A 17,617-nucleotide genomic window follows, 5' to 3' on the forward strand; every position below is an offset into this window, starting at 1 on the left:
GAGAAGTTCGAAGCTTTTCGCAAAGCTTTGGGCTTACTCCCTTTTGTGGATTCGTCCACATAGCTAGACACTTCCCTATACATGAGTGCTAGCTCTTGTTCACCGCATCACTCCAAGGGGGATTTGTTACCATATTATAGTAGTGATGTGTGTGAACACACTTAGGACCGCCGGGGCACTTTTTCCCTCACTAGGAGGTTTTTTCCCCCGTGCATTGTATATACGCCCATTATCTTCTAGGGCTTGTTATCTTTCATTTTTGGCACTCATAATACACTACTGTGTTGTGCTCAAGCTTCCTCATCTTCTTGAAGTTGTGTGTGCATTTCTGCAACCCTAATTCCAACATCACCATCAACAACTTCCAGGTACATCTCTAGATGGGGGGGCCATGGTGGGCCGAAGCTTGGTCTCAATGGTACAACCCATCAAATTTTCCTTCAAATTACAAACCTCTCCAAATGACGCCACCATCTTCATAAATCAATGATCTTCAATCCTTAGTGAAGATATCTACATTAGCCTTACAAGTCGACATAATTCTTTCAATCCTCACCAACAAGTGGCTACTTCAACACAGAGTAGTTCAATAAGAGTCTATATGACTTAATTCTTGTACTTCATGAAAATGTGCTTCTAAGAGCACTTAAATATACATAAAAAGCACATGGGCAGAAGAAAATAGGATCACGTCCTACTCAACAACATCTGACAACAATCCTGCCACACAAAGGGACATCATCACAAGACAATTACTTCAAATGATGGATGTCGTTTCAATGAATCAAATGAGGAACTGAGAATCATCATCTCATTCTGATGATTTAATCTACGTTCCTCCGGATCCTTCTCTCCCATATTAACATCTCTTAGTATCCCCACTAACAAAAATCATATGTAACCTTGCCAATGATTGCCAAAACCAAATTAATTAAAAAAAAGGCTCACCCAAATATAAAAATGCAATCATTTGCAAAAACCCACCCCGTTTTAGGAATTCCCAATACACCACTAGCCTCTTCATTCATTAACTAGCTTTTCTTATTTCCTCCGGGGAGAAACAAAGACCATTGAACGTCATTCAACATCAAAGCTATCGACAAAGCTTGTTTATTCTCCCCACACTCAACACGATCACGAGGACACGATAGACTATTTTTAAATTTGGTTGAGGTCTAGTGTAAAAACTAAGCACTTGTATATAAATGATTTTTGACAATAAACAATAAACAATCATTCCTTTGTAATAGAATACTTGTGAGCTTTTCTCTTCTCTAATCTTGCTTGCTTGTATACTATTAGATTCATGTATGCTAGATAAATGCTTGCTTGAATAGGTTTACTTTATAGGTTTCCCTCTTCTATTAGCTTCTTCTTTGGCCACCTTTTTTGAGAGAGAACCACCACAAAGATATCTAGGTGAAGAGAATTCTTTTTCACCCCTTTAGAAAGGAGCATCCTATGTGACAATCCAATGATTGAAGATGCAATAGATGAGCTAGCACACCCATATTGGGAAGTTGAATTACAACTCTAAGGTAAGGCCCTAAGGTAAGCTCTTGACTTGAACATATTTGGCTTCCCCATGCGTGAACTACCCTCGGGCTTTGCTCCATTTATCCGCCATCCATTCTAAGCTATTGGGATTACCTAATATTGCATGGTATTGATTAGGAGGACACACTCTAAAAAAATATAGTTTTGGAGCCTTGGATGTGTTATGTTTGATCACACACAGACACACACACACACAGAGGGTGGAGAAGCTCAAGAGAGCACACACACAGAGGGTGGAGAAGCTCAAGAGACACACACACAGAGGGTGGAGAAGCTCAAGAGAGCACACAATGAGATGATAGATAGATAATAAATGTGTGCTCTGTACAAAGATGAGAAATATACTCCAATATGGATGTATACTAGTACGAGAAAAAAACCTCCTAAAGAAGAAAAAATTGACCATGCGGTCCTAGTGTGTTTAACACATCACCACCAAATATGGCTACAAATCCCCCCTTGAAGTGTCCATGCTGGTCCTAGTGTGTTCAACATATCACCACCAAATATGGCTACAAATCCCCCCTCGAAGTGATGATGTGAATAAGGGGTGAGCTGGCACTAGAAGTACAAAGATGTGCCAGGTTCTTTGGACTATGATAAGGAGCCCAGACTAGTCCCTAAAGGGAAGTAAGTTTAAAGCTTTGTGAAAAGCTTCAAACTTTTCTCTCATGGGAGAGCCTTCGTGAACAAATCTACCAAGTTGTCCTATGTTGGCAAATAAGCCAAGTTGATATCCCCTACAGAGCATTTGTCCCTAACATAATGACAGTGCACCTCAATGTGTTTTGTGCGAGTATGAAAACTAGATTCCTCACAAAACTACCATAGTACTCTAATTGTCACTAAAGATGGTTGTGGCTAAGGACTCATCAAACACCAAATCAGCAAGGCACTTGAGCCAAACATGCTCAACTGTAGCTGTAAACGCTGCCATTTAGCTTCATAACTAGAAGTGGCCACGGAGGGTTGCTTCTTTTGTTGAGCCATGATATACATGAATCACCAAGGTGAAAGTAAAAACCACTCGTGGACACTCGTGTGTCATAACATCCAGCCTAGTATGTGTTTGTAAATGCATGCAGCTATGATTTACCCCCCTTGGGATAAAATAACCCAAAGTACTTAGTGCCCTTTAGGTAGCAGAACACCCATTTCAACACACTGCTAATGCTTTGTACCTAGGCTTTGCATAAATCTACTCAATATTTAGACCATGTACTAAATGTCAAGTTTGGTGTTACACAAAAAGATAGGCCATCTAACAGCTTCGTGATACAAGCCAGCATCAAAAGAGTCACCTGCATCTTCAAGGCTTTAGTCATAAACCTGGCTCCATAGGTGTAGCCATAGGTTTACAATCTTCAAGAGTGAACCTCTTTAACAATGCATCTATGTATTTCCTCTACATCATAACAATGCCATCATTACACTGCCAAGACTTAATGCCCAAATAATAGCGCAACGGTCCAAGGTATGACATCTCAAAAGACTTCTCTAAATCAGCTACTATAAAAATTGAAATATGATCATCATCATGGCATGTGTGGTTAGCATGTCATGTGACCAATAAAACATTCTTAGTTTCCTTAGTATAGAGGGTACTGTTAGTTGGACTATTGCAAAAACCTTGCGGAACCAAGTATGTACATATCTTTTCATACCATGCTTTGGGAGCTCTTAAGACCATATAAAGCTTTCTTCAATTTGCATACTTTTGGTTCTTGACTTTTTTGAGCAAAACCATAAGGCTAACATACATAGACCTCCTCATCCAAATATTCATTCAAGAAAGCAGATTTGATACAACTCTTAAGCAAGCATAGAATGTAACATTCACAAACCCACACAAGCTCAAAAAGAGAGTCTATCCATGAATAACTCATTGCCAATGAAGTGGGCAAGAGCTTGCATCAATGGAGACTATACACACACACACTACAAGCATGCAGCATACACGAGAAAGAAAGAAGCATTCAACTAATCATAGATTAATCTACTTCAATGATCATAAACAGATTAAGAGAATGAAGTGGAGCTATACTCATTGGAGCTTGATGCTCATTAGAGTACAATAGAGAGAGAGTTAGTGAGTTGCCATAGCTTGAGAGCTCAAGAGCTTCACTCAATAGCTTATGAGAATGGCCAAAAACGTCCACTTTCTTTACCCGTTGGCATATATCTTACACCGTCTTCAAATAGAAATACCTCCTACTAAGTCCTCTAAGAATCTAGAAATCACTCACCTCATAGTAACAACTAATTTAAAACTTAAACCAGCCAACTGTGTGAACATGCAAACAATATATGCAAACAATATATGCAAAAGTGAAAAGCACATAAAGAACAAAAGATTATGATTTGAATACACCTATTGTAGTGCCCGTTGATGTTGTGCAGAATGCTTCCCTTTGCTCTTTGTAGGCATTGCATGTCTCCCCCCTTCCTAATTTGTGTGCATGGTAGGTGGACTATTGGGGCGTGTTTGTATGCTCTTGTTTAGCTGAGATCTCTGCAAAATGTCTTATTAAAACAAACAAGAAAAGAAAAGAAAAGAATAAAATTTGTTATTGGTGCCAATCACGAAATATAAAATCGAGTGGGAGAAAAGTGCCCTGGCTTGTCGATCTTATTGTGGAGTTGATGTGCTTACCCTTGCACTAGCGGTGGATCCGTGACCACTTCCACTGGGAAGATGGCATCAATCAACCCTGTACAAAAGCCGACCTCTGGAGAAGGTGGTAGAGGAAGGAGTGCTTCCTCGCTAAAATATGGCATTGGTTCTATGGGAAGGTTAAGCAGACAATGCCGATTTTGGAATTGCTCAATATAGGTACTCATAGTGATCCAAAATTGACATGTTGAGGTTGGGGGAAGGAGGGCTTGCAAGATAGGTGGTTGCAAGTCATTTATGCATGTATCCCTCCATTGTTGTGCTTGAACTTCCTCACGTAATCTACGTTGATTTGGTCCTCGGCCTGGTACTCTCACATCAAGAAGGTTATGGCGTTGGGGTGTAATTCCCATAATTTGTTTCATTAAGCCCGTGCCATATCGTCGAAAGTAAGAGTGGCATAGCCAACAAATATGTGAAGCTTCTCCTAATACGAGTCGTGCACACTCTTGACAATGTGGAAATGGATGATGCTGTTGATAGAATAAAGTGACAAAGTGATGCCCACAACAATTTTCACCTAAGGGAGCATAAAAGTACCTACAATGAGTTTGGAAAGGAGGAGCACTATAACCCCGGCGATGTTCAGGTTAAGTACTATCAGGGTCCATGCATGGTGGACATGTATCTCGCCAAGTATCCATCAGGAGAGGTATCTAGGCGTAGAATAATGAAATTTAAAAACTTCAAACTTTATACACTCATATCCATCATTACAATCCCTATCAAAAACAATGTAGATAAGGTCATCTCAAAAAGGACACAATCCTGTAAAGGCATAAGGATCCACATTAGTAAAAGTGAGACTATCTACCAAAGAGCTTCGATTGTAGTGTTAATGCCTTACCTTTGGTTTTGTGTATGTCCTTTTTAAGAGGTAGGAAGGATAGCAATTGTCGAGGAATTTGAGCAAGAAAAGAGAATTTATGCAGTGAAGTGCTAGAATCTATGCTCAAAGGAGACTTATGTAAAGTTGGATTTGTCTTAGGTACACAAGTTGATGGTGGAAGTGTGTAACAAGGAGAAGTTGGGACAACTGGTGATTCAATACAAGTTTGGGGAAGGTCAACACAAGGAGATTTGTAGGTGCTATCACAACCACCTATCCTATCTTGAAGAGGTTGTGTTGATTTCCTTTGCACCCACTGATATGAAAAACCAAGAGTGGCTTTTGGAATCTTATTGATACACTCTTCTGGCTCTAGCAAACCATGGCATTTGGGAAGCCAAAGTACTGTTACACCCTCATAATAGCCTTGTGCTTTAAGAACATGCTTTGGGACCTAATGAGTAACAATCTGAGACTTAGGCTTGGAAAGGATATTCTTTTTAGGAGGTTTAGAAACTAGGCTAGATGGTACACATCTTTGGGTAGCCAAATTGATGATTCCTTCTTCCCTGGCCCTCTTTGAGCAGTGATTAGAGTAGTTAGAACATGCCAGCCATGGCCCTCATTTGAGGACTCATCGATTATCCACATCATTTATCTTGGAGCTTGAAGAGCAGATGTTGAAAGTGGGTTGTGTAAGGTAGAACTACCACCCTTTTGACATGATAAAACTCGTGGAGCAGCAAATCCCAAGATGCAATCAGAATCAATTTACAATTTGTATTGTCTATTCTTCCAATCTAATGAACAATTGGTAGCACTTAACCACGATCGACCAAGAACAGCCTCTACCACTACCTTGGACTTACTAACCACATAAAAGGGAACTGACATTTGGTGATCCTGAATGGACATCATAATGACACATTTTCCCTCTATAGGGTTATCTTCACCTGAGAAGCTTCGTAAGTCAATTGGAATGTGCACAAGTGTTGGTTGTCGCTCGCAAGGCTACCCATGTGTCAAATGAGAGAACATTATAATCTGCACCAGAGTCAATTAAGGCAGAGACAAAGTAGGTAGTCTCATGAAGATGAAGACACACATGAATATTGAAAGGATCGACATATTGTTCATCAGTAGACAACTGTAAGGCCAACACAGAAGCCTTGCGACACTCCTTGGCTTTTGCAACTCTAGCTTTAGCCTCTTCTTGAGCCTGACGTTTAAGTAGGTCATGTGATTCTTTTCGTGTGTGGGCAGCATGCATTTGTTGAAGCATGACTTCAATTAATGGTTCATTGTATTTCTTGAGACAACTTCCATTAATGAAGTTAGCTCACCTTCTAGTGTCTCTAAACATACTGCACCACTAGGAGTAAGCTCATTAATCACAAACGGTCCTAGGCCACGTTTCTTGAGCTTTCACTTATGCTTCTTAAGTGTGTACAAGAGCACAAGGTCCCCTTTTTTGAATCAGCCAGTTGTTACATTTCTATCATACCATTGCTTTTGTCTCCTCTTCTCGGCATGCATCCCCATTACCGCCAATAAGCGGGTCTCATCCAGATTTTCCAATTCATCAATGTGTTGAGAAAGCTCATGACCAGGCCAGTCCAATTGTTTAGCAACTCATAGGGTAGGTAGTACAAGAAACTCAATGGGAAGAATTACATCTAGCCCAAAAGCAAGCTCAAGTGGGGTTGTGCCCACAGATGTTTTATAGGCTGTTCTATATGCCCAAAGAACTGAGTGCAACTTTTGCTCCCAATCAGTCCTATGTCCCTCAACAATCTTTGTGAGTCCTGTGCAGAGAATCTTGTTAGTACTCTCAGCTTGACCATTGGTCTGGGGATGATATGGTGCAGAACGCTTGTGAATTACCAGAAATTCTTGAAGTAAAAACTCTATGACCTCATTCACAAAGTGCACACCTTGATCACTAACGATTTTAATAGGTAAGCCATAGCGTGTAAACACATACTCATACAAGAACTTGGCTATGGTTCTGGCATCATTTTTGATTGTAGCCTTTGCCTCTACCCATTTGGTCAAATAGTTAGTTACGACTATAATATATTCGGCATGCGTGTGACGAGCTGGAGGTTTAATGGGACCGACAAAATCAATACCCCATTTGGCAAATGCACGTGTGCTTAACATAGGCCGCAATGGCATATTGTCCTTTGTGATGGGAGGTTTGGTCCTTTGACAATCATCACAACGTTTCACATATTCTTCGGCATCCATTTGTAAGGTTGGCCACCAAAGCCCATACCACATAATCAACTTAGCTGTGGTATTGCCCGAAAAGTGTCCACCCCCAACACCTACAGTGCATGAGTCAAGATTTTCAAGTAGTCAGCTTCACATACACACATGCGCAAGTTGCCATCCTTGCCCCTCTTGTAGAGTTGGCCCTCTATCAACATATAGTTGGTCACTTCAACTTCAATAGCATGCTTTTGATGTTTAGGAATTGTTCGATCAGTATCACCATGCTTAAGATAGTCCACAATATACTTACTCCAACTTGGTGTAGTTGAAATTTGGAATAATGTAACATTATGAATTGGTTGCTGAATATGACATGAAGCACAATTACAAACAAATTTTTTAGCATCCGCATGCATGGTAGGCCACCATTGCCCATCCCGAGTTATACGTCCCACACAAGTAGTAGCTGATGCATGGATTCCTCCAATACCCTCATGTGCCCATTCCAAGATCTCCTCATATTGGTCAGGGTTAGGTATAAGCCACAACTCTCCATCATTACCCTGACAATATAATCTCCCTGAGATTAACTTGAATGGTCGCCATAGGTCCACATTAGGATGACCCGCTAGTTGTATCTGCCCACTTGTCAAAATTTCTAAGATGGGTTCAGACCATTTAGGAGCTGTCTCTACAAGGAAAAGTGTTGAATCTAACATATCATCATCCACACCAACAGGAGCTTCTCCAGAGGTGATTCGAGACAAATGATCTGCCCTAAGAGGAGTTGTTCCTTTTCGAACTGCCACTTCAAAATCAAACTCAAGAAAGGATGACAAACCACCTCACAATCCTTCCAGTTGCACAAGGCTTATTCACCAAATATAGCAGTGCTTGATGGTCCACAAAAAATATAAATTTGTTTGCCAAAAGGTAATGGCGAAACTTTTTCACTGCATATATCATGGACAAACCTTCTCTTTCTGTTGTGGTATAATTCTTCTCAGCATTGTTCAACTGTCGACTAGCATATGAGATTGGAAAATCCTTATTATGTTCTCCCGATTGAGCCAAAATACATCCAATTGCAAAGTTTGAAGCATCAATATGGACATGAAAGATTTGTTTCCACTCTGGTGCCCGTAAGATGGGTGCAGACACTAATGCTTGCTTCAACTTTTCAAAGGATTCCTCGCACTCGTCAGTCCAATTAAACTTTACAAGAAGAGCATATAATGGTCTAGCTAGGAAAGCGTACATGTAGATGAATCAACGATAATAGCCACAATGTCCCATGAATATTTGTACCCCTTTAGGGTTGATAGGCCGAGGTAATGAGACAATGACATCAATTTTATCCATATCTGTTGAAATCTCATAAAACCATGTGAAGATCCATCTGATAAAAAACAAGAAGCAGGATGTAACACACACAAGAGAAGCAAACCCTAATCCATAATCATCAACCATAAAGAAGGAGAGAAGCCATAGTCACCATCTCTCTCACACACACAAAAGGGAACACAACATAGTGTTATGTCCACACTACAAAGTAAACCTAATGTAATGTCCACACCACACGTGACCAGCTGGACGCGGTCATAAACACACCACACGATATCTATCTACCATACTGTCACTCTGTCAGCACCCATGTGCTATCCTCCAGCTGTATACGAGCTTGATATTTCAACACTCCCCCTCAAGCTCGACATGTCCATCTCTAGGACTCCCAATCGAGTACGGAAATACTCAAACTTATCCTTACCAAGTGCTTTGGTAAAGATATCTGCAACCTGCTCATCTGTCTGCACATATGTCAAATCAACATGCCCATCTAGCACTTTCTCTCTGATGAAGTGATAGTGGACCTCAATATGTTTGGTCCTGGCATGATAAACTGGGTTGCTAGCAAGCTGAATACTACTCATGTTGTCACAATGAATGACAACTTTCTTATCACTCTGTATCCTGACATCATCTAGCAACTTCTTCAACCACATAGCCTCACATGCAGCTATGGCTGCTCCACGATACTCTGCCTCTGTGGTAGATAAAGCAACTGTAGGTTGCTTTTTACTGCTCCAACTCACAGCTCCACTACCAAGGCTGAAAACATAGCCACTGGTAGATCTCCTGTCATATGCACTACCGGCCCAATCTGCATCTGTATATCCATAGACATGCATGTCTTTTCCTGCCTCATAGAAAAGACCATAATGCGCGGTAGTTTTGACGTATCTCAGAATCCGTCTCACAGCATCCAAGTGAGGTTTACGAGGACTCTGCATAAACTGACTCACCAAACCAACTGCATAACTGAGATCTGGCCTCGTAATGGTCATGTAGATAAGGCTACCAACCATTTGCCTGTACATGGTGATATCATCAAGCTCATCACCCAAATCAGCCCTAAGCTTCATGTTTTGCTCTAATGGTGTCAACATGGGTTTGCATGCTGTCATACCATACTTTGCCAGCATGTCAAGTGCATATTGCCTTTGCACCAACCATATACCCTTGCCTGTTCTAATCACCTCAATGCCAAGAAAGAACCTCAAATCACCAAGGTCTTTCATATCAAACTCTTTGCATAAAGAGGCCTTAACCTCATCAATGCCTTTCCCACAATCACCTGTGATAATCAAATCATCAACATATATGACTATCATCACGATACCATCATGTGTCTTCTTCACATAAAGTGAAGAGTCTGCATTTCCAACCACAAATCCAATACTGACAAGATATCTGCTGATCTTGTCACTCCAAGCACGAGGTGCTTGTTTCAAACCATAGAGTGCTTTCTTTAACCTGCAAACAAAAGTCGGATATTTTGGATGTACATAACCTTCTGGCTGTTCCATGTACACCTCTTCTTGTAGATCACCATTCAAGAAAGCATTCTTTACATCCATTTGATGTAAAGCCTAACCTTTTTGTGCTGCTAGTGCAATGATAGACCTCACTGTAGCCATCTTAGCCACTGGGCTGAAAGTTTCATCATAATCAAGACCATAAGTTTGTGCATATCCTTTAGCGACCAGCCTTGCCTTATGTCTCTCTAGGCTGCCATCTGACTTGCACTTTACCTTATACACCCATTTGCATCCAATTGCATTCTTTCCTTTAGGTAACTCAGCCAATTCCCATGTATCATTTTTGTCCAAAGCATTCATCTCTTCATCCATGGCTTTCTCCCATACAGGCTCTCCAACAGCCTCTGTATAGCATGTAGGTTCCACATGCTTTACCATAGATGTCATGTATGCATAGTGCATAGCAAAATCTCTATATGTCAATCTCTCCACTGGATATCTGACTCTCTGGGATCTCCGCAATGCATGCGGGTCACTCTGTACACCTGTAACTCGAGCATGTGGTGGCACATATCTGTCCTGCCTAACACCAGGTGTGCATACAACAGGTATCCCGAGCTCCTCATCCAAACTCTCTGAGCTAGAAGACTCATAACCTGTGATCCCAATTCCTTCAACTTTCTTCTTGCCTTTATCCATAGCACTACTGCCAGTGCTAACACTCTCATGTCTCAGACGTCCTGACCACGGACGGACACTGCTACTACTCTCAGCTTCTGCTGCTGCTGGCCCAGACATAGTAGTAGAACTAGAACTTGCTTGTGAGGGCAAGTTCACAGGCACATTAGCCTCAAGTGTGTCAATGACTCCCTCATCTTTGGCTTTATACCAACTAGCAAGCTCATCGAATACCACATCTCGTGAGATGACTACTTGTCTAGTTTGAGGGTTATAGCATTTGTAAGCCTTTCGATCCTGTGCATATCCAACAAATACACATTTCTCTGCCTTAGGATCCAACTTCCCTCTTCTTTCATCAGGCACATGAACATAAGCTACACATCCAAAGACTTTCAGATGTCCAATATCTGGCCTGTAACCTGTAAGCCGCATCTCAGGCGTGCTTCCATGAATGGCTGCTGTAGGTGATTTGTTCAGGATATACACTGCAGTAGCACATGCTTCTGCCCAATAGTAATCTGGCATGCTCTTTTCATTGAGCATTGCCCTTGCCACTTCACATATGACACGATTCTTTCTCTCAGCCACACCATTCTGCTGAGGTGTATACCTGCATGTCAACTGTCTTCTTATCCCATGCTTCCGCAAGAAATGCTCAAATGCTTTTGAGGTGTATTCACCACCTCCATCTGTTCTCAGGCACTTAATCCAACAGCCATATTGTTTTTCTACAAGAGCTTTGAAATCCATGAATTTTTCCAGCACTTCACTCTTCTCTCTCAAGAAATATATCCATGTCATCCTGCTGAAGTCATCTATAAATGTCACATAGTATAGACTTCCTTTGATAGATGGGTTTTGTGCTGGGCCCCATACATCACTGTGCACTATCTCAAGTGGTCTATTACTCATGTTTCCTTCTCTAGGAAACCTCAACCTTGCCTGCTTTCCAAACTGACAGGCTTCACAAACATGCATATGACCATCATATTTGAATCGAGGCAATCCACTGACAATGCCCCTTGTTTGCATGTTCTTTAATCTCTGTATATTGACATGTCCAATCCTCTTGTGCCACATGTCAATGTCCTGCACAATCCCATTGCTCTTTGAAAACATGGCTGAGCTCAATTTTGGTATGCCTGCATCCAATTTGAACAACCTTCCTTCCTTCTTGCCCTTGGCAACCAATCTACAGCCATGCTTAAAATCTTCCACAAAACAGCCTTTCTCATTGAATCTTACTTGCAATCCCTGCTCAACCATTTGACCTACAGATGCCAAACTCTTTGTAATGGATGGTACATATAACACTTCTGACATATTTTTCACATTTCCATCATGCATCTTCAAAGGCACACTGCCAACATGTGTTATAAGATGCTGAGTATCATCTCCTGTGACCACATAACCATTTGTATCCAATGGTTGCATCTTCTCAAACCACTCACCATGACATGTCATGTGGTTTGAGGCACCTGAATCCATATACCATGACTCATCTCGAGCATTCTGAGAATCCATTGTCCCCATAACATGCTTCATTGCAAAAAGATGGTTTGAACTCCCATCATTGTTACTGGTAGATGCATAATTTCCATGTTGTGGTCTTCCATTCCTCGCATCATTCTGCTTTTTGTAGCAATCTTTTGCCAAATGTCCAAGTTTGCCACAATAGTAACATTCAATCCCATTCAAATTTTGTTGAGGACCTTGCCATCGTCCTCTACCACGAGCACCTGTTCCAAATCTCCCCCTATGGGATTGAAATCCACAACCTCCACGTGATCCAAATGAGGACTGTGAATTCTGAAAATTCTGATTTGATTGTGGTTGAGTAGACCTGTCATTCCAACCACGTCCTCCACGGCCTCGAGGGGTAAATCTCCCCCTGCCTCGAGAGCCTCTAGATGAGTAAAAAGCCTGATTTCTTGCATGTTCATCATTGCTTGACGAGGATGCACCACCTGTAACACTCATACCACCAAGGCCAAGCTTCAATTCTTCCACAATGAGCAATGACACAAGCTCATTAAAGTCTGGCATTCCTCCCAATCTTACTGAGATGGAAGTGTCAAAAGATTTGTATTCTTTGCCTAAACCACGCAAAGTGAGAGCAACCAAATCATCATCATCCATTGGGGCATGGATTGATGACAAGGAATCAGCATAACCCTTGATTTCCTGAACATACTCATGTATGCTCCTATTCCTTCGTGTGACACTGTGAATCTGTTGCTTTAGTTGTATCTTCCTTGCACCAGTGTCTGTCTCATACATTCGGCATAATATACCCCATGCTTCTTTCGGTGTATCTGCATCTTGGATGTGAATGAGCAAGGCATTTGTTACACATATTGAAAAATAATGCAACACCTTCGAGGACCGCTCTACCCATTGCTTGTGAGCCAGTAACTGAGCATTATTTGGTTGAGGAGGTAGGTATGGCTCCGGATCTTCCTCCGAGACGAGACTCCATAAACCTTTGCCTTTCAAAAAACTCTTCATTCTAAACTTCCACACTTGAAAGTTAGTGCGATCAAGCTTCTCGCCAACAATCTGTATCGGACCATCTCCCATTGTTGCAAAAAAATAGAGTAGATGTACCCTTTCGATGCAATGTATGAAGTACCTGTAATGCTCCAAATCTCTCCAAATCACATCAAATGCTTGCAAATTGTGTGCATTAACATCCCAAATGATTCACCAACAATGTACACTCGATCAAAGTTGAAATCAAATGAAACTCCTTCACAAAAAAATTTCTGGTTTTTTTCTCGCCAGTAAATTCTCGCCAGTAAACCAGTCAAGATTATGCTCTAAATCCTTCAAATCTTGTCCAAATTCAATGATTCAACTTGCATTAGCTTCCCAACACATTGCTCCAACATATCCTAGAAGGGTTTGATCCAATTCTTCAAGGGAAATGAGAACCACCAATTTTTGTAACCTCTGGTTTTGAATTTTTCTGCACCTGTCAGGTACCACCTCTCACTAAAATTGCTCTATCTCCTTCAAATCTTCTCCAAATCCAAAAATTTTTGATTCAAAAGTTTAGCAACTCATAGGACTTTACTTGTACCAAAGGAATTAGGCCAATTTGATATACACAAAGATTAATGCCTTGATTAAAAATGCTCTGTTTCTGGACAGAATTTCTGCAAACCTGTACACCTCTGATAAATCACTTCAATGAGCTCCAAATACATGAAATGAGCTGCAACCAATCATCATAAGGCCTTAGCAATGTCTTTGCTAAACTCTCCAAGCTTTAAAGCATTCAATTTGGTGTCCAAATGAGTGAATTAGGATGAAATCTTTGAAAACTGTCCAGAATTCTGCATCTTCATGCACCGCCTGCTCCAGAGGGCTGTAGAGAGAGGGGAAATCACAATTGAATAGATAGGCCTCTTAGCAATGACCTAATCTACCTTGGGTATGAAGGGTTTAGCTCAATTTTGCCTCTAGCTCCTGCAATTGATCCTCCACGGGGGGTATGTTTTCTGTTTTTGTGAAAAACCAGAAATTTTTGCATAAACTCACTTTCACTTGATTTTGCTCAAATCTGTATGCATCAATCTGCTTCAAGATCCTGTATGTTGTTTGTGTCCACTTTGTTAATACATTTGCAAGCCCGAATACATGTGCCTTTGTGTATACATTTGCCAAGAGTATACATTCACTTCAAGCTTTCCATGGAAGCTTTGAGAAAAAACCAGAATTTTTCACTTGCTCTATGCACTTCAATCTTCACTGAACTTGCTCTTTGATACCTGCAATCCGCAGAGGGGGTCTTGCTACACTCACCAATGGTCCTTAGCTCTCAGATCTGATGCCGGTGTGTGCTCCACAGCTTTCTTTTGCTCCACAGCTTCAATGGCTTCCTTCACAGCTTTTTCTTCTTCTTCCCTCTTCTCTCACTCACTCACACAACACAGCTAATGAGCTCTTGGCTCTGATACCATGATAAAAAACAAGAAGCAGGATGTAACACACACAAGAGAAGCAAACCCTAATCCATAATCATCAACCATAAAGAAGGAGAGAAGCCATAGTCACCATCTCTCTCACACACACAAAAGGGAACACAACATAGTGTTATGTCCACACTACAAAGTAAACCTAATGTAATGTCCACACCACACATGACCAGCTGGACGCGGTCATAAACACACCACACGATATCTATCTACCATACTGTCACTCTGTCAGCACCCATGTGCTATCCTCCTCCAGCTGTATACGAGCTTGATATTTCAACACCATCTAGTACTCTGTGGTGGCCAACCACGGGCCTCTTAGGCTAGGAGTGTGGGCTAAAATTCGGGCCAAGAGGAAATCCTTCCAAGGCTCACCACATCGCTTTGGAGTCCTATGACAATCAACTTGCCCAACAGGGCACGACTCTTTATAGCTGGATCAATGAGACCTAGCCCCCCTCTACTACATGGCTGAATGATCACTCTCCATGCCACCTTGGCCCTGGCTGGCCTCCCATCACTTTCGGCCCACAAGAAGTTCCGAATCAAACGTTGTACCTGGCCAATACAAGCCTGAGAGAAAAGCCCAGCATGAGGTGATGTACCACATGGTGGCAAGCAGTACTTGGTTCTCCCCACCACTTTGCCTACTAGGGATAGCCTAGGCAAGCTCCAGTATAGAAGCTCCTTCTGAATACTTAGAAGAAGAGGAGCAAGTTGCTACTCGGGAGAGATATCAATGCCAACTTGGCAGCTGAGGTATCGAACTGGAGTGCCCCTCGAGATCCACTGGTGGAAAGCCTCAACTGGTCACCAAGTCGGGGTGTTGAGCCTACCCAAAAATCACATGACTTGTGCTAGTTGATCTATTGTGAGATCCCTCTGCCCCCTCCGCGCACTGGGGACTCTTGGTAGCTGACAGAGCGGAAGCAGCTCCCTCATGCGTGGGGCAGGGTTTCTCACTCGGGGCCTCGCGCCCACGAATGTCCGAGCACGAGACTAGGCTGGTGGTCACTCCAAAAACCGAAACCGGGAAAACTTTCCATGCCCGAAAAGCGGGGACAATTCCATCTTTTTGAATTTTCTTAACGAATTTTTTTCTCTAACGAGATCAATTCAAAACTATCTTTCATCGGAATAAACCAGATAGAAGGAAACTATCGCTGATATAATTTGATCATTTGAGTAATTTCAACGCTTTTTTCCTAATCAAGATCAGGCACAGTTATTGATCCCCTCAATTTGAGAAATTTATCAGGGAATTAACTAGCTACCCAAATCCTAGAGTAATCCTAAGATTTTTTAGTTTGATTATTAAAACTCCACTGATTCCAGCCTAACTCCATCCGGCCCATGGGTTAGCCACCACCCTACCATTAGAATCCGTAGAACCAAACAAGTACTCACCCACCCATTAATTGACATGCCTTTCTTAACTTTAGCATTAGAAAATAAATACGCACACACTCCTCTTTAAAACTTTAGCTTTAGAAAATAGATACGCACACACTCCTCTTTAAAACTTTAATATAAAAAAATAATCCATTGACAAAGCAGATATCATCACAGATTTCATAACTCAAAATTTCCATTCAATCCCTTGTTTCACAAAAACAGTACCACTCTGGACTCTCCGTTGGGACCAGCTAGTCAGCAACGAGATCCAGTAAACAGATTACAATAATCATTTCATCAACATACATATATATATCTTCCTCGACATATGTATAGGTGTCCTAAGCATCGCGAGCCCGTGCATCGCCTGGTGAACCCTCCAGGATCCTCCTTAGGTGTCCTGGTACTTCACTCAGGGACCACTTCGTCGGCCCTTGCCCATCGTACTGGAAGCGCACCATTTTTCACCATACCCAGCTGGTTAAGACCTGGGCAGGTTTTTGCCGCGTGAGCTGTCCCTCGAACACTCCCCGCCGCCAGCTATTGCAACTGAACTTCCCTTAGATAAACATATATGCCAAATGCTCCCTCCACCATTCTGGCGAAGAAAACAGGATTTCTATGCAAGTTTTCAGTTTTGATTTTATTTGAAAACCATGAATAATCTTAAATCCGTATCTCCATACTTCTAGATCCGAGTCTAAATTCCAAACAGAATTCCTCGAATTTTGTTAACTTGATCCTCAGATCAAAATCAAAAAGTATCTTTTATGCATATGTTTATGCATACAAATCATTTATGATAAAAATCACTCTTTTAATATAAAAGAATTTCTTTTATGCATCCATTTATGCATAAAAATCATTTATGATGAAAATCATACTTTTAATATAAAAAATATCTTTGATGCGTATGTTTATGCATATAAATCATTTATGATAAAAATCACTCTTTTAATATAAAAGAATTTCTTCTATGCATCCACTTATGCATAAAAATCAATTATGATGAAAATCACACTTTTAATATTAAAAAATATCTTTTATGCATATAAATCATTTAGATAAAAATCACTCTTTTAATATAAAAGAATTTCTTTTATGCATCCACTTATGCATAAAAATCATTTATGATAAAAATCACACTTTTAATATAAAAAAATATCTTTTGTGCATATGTTTATGCATATAAATCATTTATGATAAAAATCACTCTTTTATAATTAAAATAAAAATTTCAATATGCTTCCTTCTATACATAGAATTTAATTCTAAAGAGTAATATTTTTTTAATGAAATATCTTTAGTATGAATATTTCTATACCTAGGATGAAAAATAACACTTTATGAATCCTCTTTTCTTTGAATAAAAAAGTAAAACTTATTTTTCACAATTTTAAAAAAATTTTGCCATAACCTCCTTTATATGGTTGGCCATTTTTCAATTTTTTACTCTCTAAAATTG

This window comes from Cibotium barometz, chromosome 63, assembly GCF_041138505.1.
Source record: "Cibotium barometz isolate CiBa-2024 chromosome 63, ASM4113850v1, whole genome shotgun sequence".
NCBI classification, from domain to species: Eukaryota; Viridiplantae; Streptophyta; class Polypodiopsida; order Cyatheales; family Cibotiaceae; genus Cibotium; species Cibotium barometz.